We start from the raw sequence: 5,396 nt of genomic DNA, 5'->3' as shown, positions 1-5,396 counted from the left end.
GTGAACTAGTACATACCATGAACTCGAGGTGGTTAAAGGTGGGACGTAGACACGAAGCGCAAGCCGTAAGAAAGTGTGCGTGTGCCACCTTTTGTTTAGTCCTTGGAATGTCCGCGGGATGGCGGTGCTTCTGTATGCGTAATATATGATGAAAAGATTCGAGATGGCGGTACTTGGAGTGTTGACTAGATGGACGAAGGGACACACCGACAGATGCATGGATGGACGCATGCACTCTAAGCCAAAAATGGCCACAATGGGAGCAACGGCTGCTTTTACTCCTTCAGACCGACTGTTACTCTCTGAAAAGACCAAGCGGAACAAGATGGCCGACTTGTTCGAGAATGGGGGAGCAACTGTATTCATCTTAAGTTTGTAAGGGAGCAACGGAAGGAGGAACCGCTGTAAATGCTCTCGTCACGCAACGGTTACTCCCCGGCAGGACACCGCACACAAATATGCATGCCGCCCACATTGATATTCATGGGCCAGGTTATTGTTTGTTCTGTGTGCCAAACTTCACCAAACCAAAAAAGTGATTTATTTTAGCATCCGTAGATAATAAGATAGCAGCGCTGGCTGAACACAGAAGGCCTGAGAATACAGTGCGGCAAATACCTAACACACGCAGCAGCAGAATGGAGAGTTGGCACGTCAAAGCGGACCGAACGCCGAAACACGTGCAAAACAACGATAAAAAAAGCCTAGACACGCCGTTCGTCCGCGAAGTAAGGGCGTCAAAGTCGATCAAGCACCGAAACACGTGCATAAGGAGCCCTCCCCCCCACCCCCCCCCCCCCGCCCAGATATATCGGAGAAGAAAAAAAAAAAAGCTGACCCAGACGCGCTTCTCATCAGCTAGTAGCACGCTTCACCGTGTAGTTTGAGGGCAGAATGACAAATCTGCGCCATCTGCGCCCGCACGACAAGTGTGGCGCTAGTGTAGCAAACGATGTAAGTTACAAAGTAATTTTTATTCAGTGTTTATGTTGACTAGCACTAAATAAAAATTACACTCAACTTTTTATATTTATTTATGAGTTTTAGTGTACCTCATTTTTTTTTTATAATTGTATTAGGAGAACACACTGAAATTATTGCGCTGACGCCTGTGCTGCCACTGCTCGACGTTTTTTTTTTTTTTTCGGCGCAACTAGGTTCGCGTTCGCACTACTTACTCATTTTCATATGGTCTGTGGTTGGCGAGCACATGGACGTGCAGGCTTGTGAGCTATGTTTTGATCGTGTGTGTGTGTCGCAGATTTGCGTTTCTACTTATTCGTGATGAAGTTTAGTGTATATTTATCTTTATGGAGCGCGAAGTAGTTGTGGATTTTGCTGCTGGGTGGAACAAACACATCGTAAACACGTCTTCAGCTATCTGCAAGCCTGTTCGCTCGTCGGACAAAGGACTGTGCATGCATCAGCGTGCAGGTGAGTGGCATTTCCAGCAACATTTAATGCTCTTACAATACATTGTTGAGTCGTTGCGCTATTGAAAGAGAAATGATTTGCTCTTATTCACCGTATCCATTGCTAGCCGTATCGGACTAAATTACCTCTATTACCGCCTGCATACCCTCTTGCTTCCCCTGTCACCACTGCAGTGCCAGTGTACTTTTGCAGTTAAAAGTTCATTTCCGCAACACTACCTCGCTTGAAAAAACATTGGGGCGGGGTTGTAGCTGCATTCATACTGGCACTTTTCTACAATTGGCTTTATGTAATGTTAACGGCTGAGTGTTGGGGCCTTGGGCCGCATTTTTTAGAGATGTAAAGTGTATGTAAATCAGTAAGTGAACAAATCATTGTCGCATCACTTCACTGGCATAGCCAGGCGGTTGCGCCCAGAATTTTTTTAGGCCGGGCGTAGGGAGCCCAAATTGACGACCATATTCGCTTGCCCGGCCTATTCAGATAAGCGGACCCCCCCCCCCCCTCCCCGCACGCCTAAAAAAAAAAATCTGCCCACATCACTGCGTCACTTGCTTCACTTCTGCGCTGAACGTACTATTTTATAAGCGCACCATCAAGCGAGCAGTTTACATATTGACAGAACAATTGGAGGAGGAATGACCCAAATCTTTCAGATTTCTTTAGTGATGCAAAACCTTAGCAAAACTGAATATTGTAAAAGACAATCATAAATGCTGTATGTTCTCGTTAGCGCTGTCATTATTCTGCATCATGAAATCTTTATGCGCTGTGAAAACTTGGCATGCCGTTGAAGTCACATATCGACGTTAATACCAATCGACGAAAATTTCGACAACCTCAATAACGCCGTTTGGGATTTGCCGCATGCACATAATTAGGCTGATTCCCACTTGGCTGTTCTTAACCTGACTTCACTGCTACCAAATGAAACAATATTTGATGCATGTCTTTTACTTTTTTTTTCAGGGATATGACACAAATTTGGTTATACTGCAGATAAAGATGCTCCCAACAATGCTAAAGTACAGAAAGCAAGTGAATTTTGGTAAGTGCAGACTTTTTGTACTACGTATATGAAAGCATCGCTTTTTAGGGGCAAACTGTGCATGTGTTGGCCAGAGAATAGTTCATTATGCCACATGGTTACACTGGCACTGACAATTCGACATGGCTCCGCTGGCCCGTGTGTGTGCTCACACTGTTACCGTTAAGATAAAATGTTTATGTTTTCATTGCAGTGATTGCTGTTTGTACTAAAAAGCCAACTGCCAAGATTTGTTTACGCTGGTACTCCTAAAAGTATGCTTTCCCTATTTACATGGATTTTGGCTTGCACTAAGCATAACACTTGGGCCTAGATTCACAAAGCTGTCCATGCGCAGGCCTTCATAACAGCGTTTTTTGACTTGCCTTTACCCTGTTTTCTGAAGATGTTTCGTGGGTTTAAAAGTGCCACAGCATGTTGACCTCCCCCACTCTGAAATATTCGCGTTCAAAGTTCCGCAAGAGTGGGCTTAACTTTCTTGTGCACCTCTTTGCTAGTCCAAGATACTGAAGTGTTATGCTCTTACTAGAGGTGGCAGTGTTTCTAATGTTTGTATTTCCATCACATTGACCAAGTATGCGATCTTGGCTTGACTGGTAGCACATCCTCAACAAATGTCTTTGTGGCACATGTAGAAGGCAGTACAAAATAAATAGGCAGACATTCACACCGGGAGCTAACTTCTAATAATGCTTTTTTTTTTGGAAACCATGGTGTGCTTATTCCAATTTGTCTAACAAGCAGTAACCTGTTTGGCTGTGAACCAACAAGACGTTGAACTAATAAAAGCTTCACATCTTGTTGCTCTCAAATATATATGTATTGGCAAGCTATCTGTGACACTGTCAAACAAAGAATCAGAATATCTGTGCATGCCTTAAGATATATTGCTTCGTTTACATATCTCGTGGCTGTGACTCGTCAACCGAGTGAACAAATGCACCCTAGTTTTCTAAATTTAAAGCATTTTTTGAAGGTAGCACGGTCTACATTTATTTGTCTATAGTTTTGTCCAGCCGTTTGAGTCAGGTACAAAGAAATATACTGAAGATTATCATGTAGCCTCTGCAAATGGTTGCTTTCAAGCAGGCTTTGCATGCTTGGCTTGTGCCTACAGGTATTGCACAATTCAAGACGTAGCAGCGTATGATAGAACAGTAGAATCGAGAGCAACTATGTGCACGAGCTAAATAAGTATTTTAACATGAGCGGACAGTACGTGTTATTTGCCACACACATGACCTCATTTAGAATGCCCATTGGTGAATGGGCTCATAGAAATGTCACTCAGCTGTGTATAGGAAACAAGTTAACTGAACCTAAGGGTATCTTTAACTGCTACAAATATGCCTTGTTGAGGTGCTGCACATTTTCTTCCAGAATATTGCTGCCTGAGACATCATGTGAAGAGCGTCTACCACATCAGCATTTATATGGCTTGCCAAGTAACGTTTGGCCGAACCTTCCTTTTTTTCACATTTCGTTTTGCAGTAGACATCCTAGAATGTAAGCGCTGCTGCAGTGTGTGTGACTCATTGTTATGAATTGATTCTGGCATGTTTAACCTCACACTTCTATTTTTTTTTCTTGCAGCAATGAGATGCTTCACATATGCCTGCGGTGACGTTCTGCTGCGCTAGCCTGATGGAAACACCAGCTGCGAAACTTGAGTTCTTCAGAATTGGAGAAATTGCCCTTCTCTCACCAATGATGACACAGACTGCCCTATGCTAGAAATTCAAGATTGTTTTTCTACGGATGACGCAGAAAACCTTTGATGTATTATGGTGTTTGTTTAGTGCTGGCTGTGGTGTGGCGAAGTCTACTTTCATGTGTGGTCACACGTCGCCTCATAAAAAGAACAATAAAGCATTTATTTTCCTTTCAATATTGTCCACTTTTTGTGTTAGAAGCACCCAAGCAGTGCTCTTCCAAGGAGCTCTCGCCATGTGTTAAGCGTGTGACAAGCATACTCGAGATAAATACTCATTTCCCCAAGGAGTAACTGGAAGCATGTGCAGTTGGTTTTCAGAGAGTAACTGCGAACACGTGGGAGGAACGGTAAAGAGTAACTGTTGCTCTTAGAAGAGCAACTGGTGGGAGTAATGGTTCGTCGGCAGGGAGCAACTGGTGGAAGTAACTGTTGGTCTGCAGGGAGGAACTGGAGGGAGTAACTGTTCATCCCCCGAAGGAGGAACTGAAAGGAGAGCAACGGTTCCTCCCTCTGCAGTTACTCCTTTTAGGAGAGTAATGGGAGTGGCAATGCAATTGCTCCCTGAAAGGAGCAACCCCTATACCCCTGTTGCTCCGTTTTGGCTTAGAGTGTGGATGGCTGCGGACAGATGGACGCAGGGGCGGATGCATGGATGAACGCAGGGATGGACGTGTGGACGCACGAACGGGTGGTTGGACGTGCGGACGGGTGGTTGGACGTGCGGACGGTCACACCGACGGAAGCATGGACGGACGGAAGCAAGAACGAATGGACGGACGGATGCTTCGCCCAACTCTCTATCATTCACCCCGTGGATATGCTGCCATTTTTTGAATACGGGGGTACCTCGAGTATTTTTTCATGGTTCTTCAAGAAGTATGAGCGCTAGGGGGCCAGGCAAGGCTGGTGTGCCTCGCATGGGCTCCGTATTCTACGAAGTTTTTTTTGAACCAAGACTGCTTTTTTGGTGCCAAAAGTGGTCTGTCTTGAACTTCAGCAAGTTGCCGACGCTGCTGGTGAGTGCCTCAAACCTCTTCGTTCTTGGGAAGCTTTTCAAACTTCAACTCTTGCTGAGCGGGGGAACACCGCCTCGTCAGCCCTAACGCTACCGACACCGGCGTCGGACTCGCGCTTCGACGCGCGTGCACAAGTTCATTCGGCAACGCAATGGCTTAGAAGATGAGTGGCACGGATTTACCT

General features: G+C 45.2%; 1 long non-coding RNA gene across 1 annotated transcript; it reads left to right on the top strand.

Annotated features, from left to right (window-relative positions):
* Positions 1–874: 874 nt before the first annotated feature.
* LOC142774747 (uncharacterized) lies at positions 875–4,370 on the top strand. Its single transcript, XR_012886529.1, has 2 exons — positions 875–1,434; positions 2,404–4,370. It is a non-coding gene; the product is annotated as an uncharacterized LOC142774747 (long non-coding RNA).
* Positions 4,371–5,396: the final 1,026 nt, after the last annotated feature.

This window comes from Rhipicephalus microplus, chromosome 10 (assembly GCF_043290135.1).
Source record: "Rhipicephalus microplus isolate Deutch F79 chromosome 10, USDA_Rmic, whole genome shotgun sequence".
Taxonomy (NCBI): Eukaryota; Metazoa; Arthropoda; class Arachnida; order Ixodida; family Ixodidae; genus Rhipicephalus; species Rhipicephalus microplus.
This window is presented reverse-complemented; position numbering and strand designations above follow the sequence as displayed.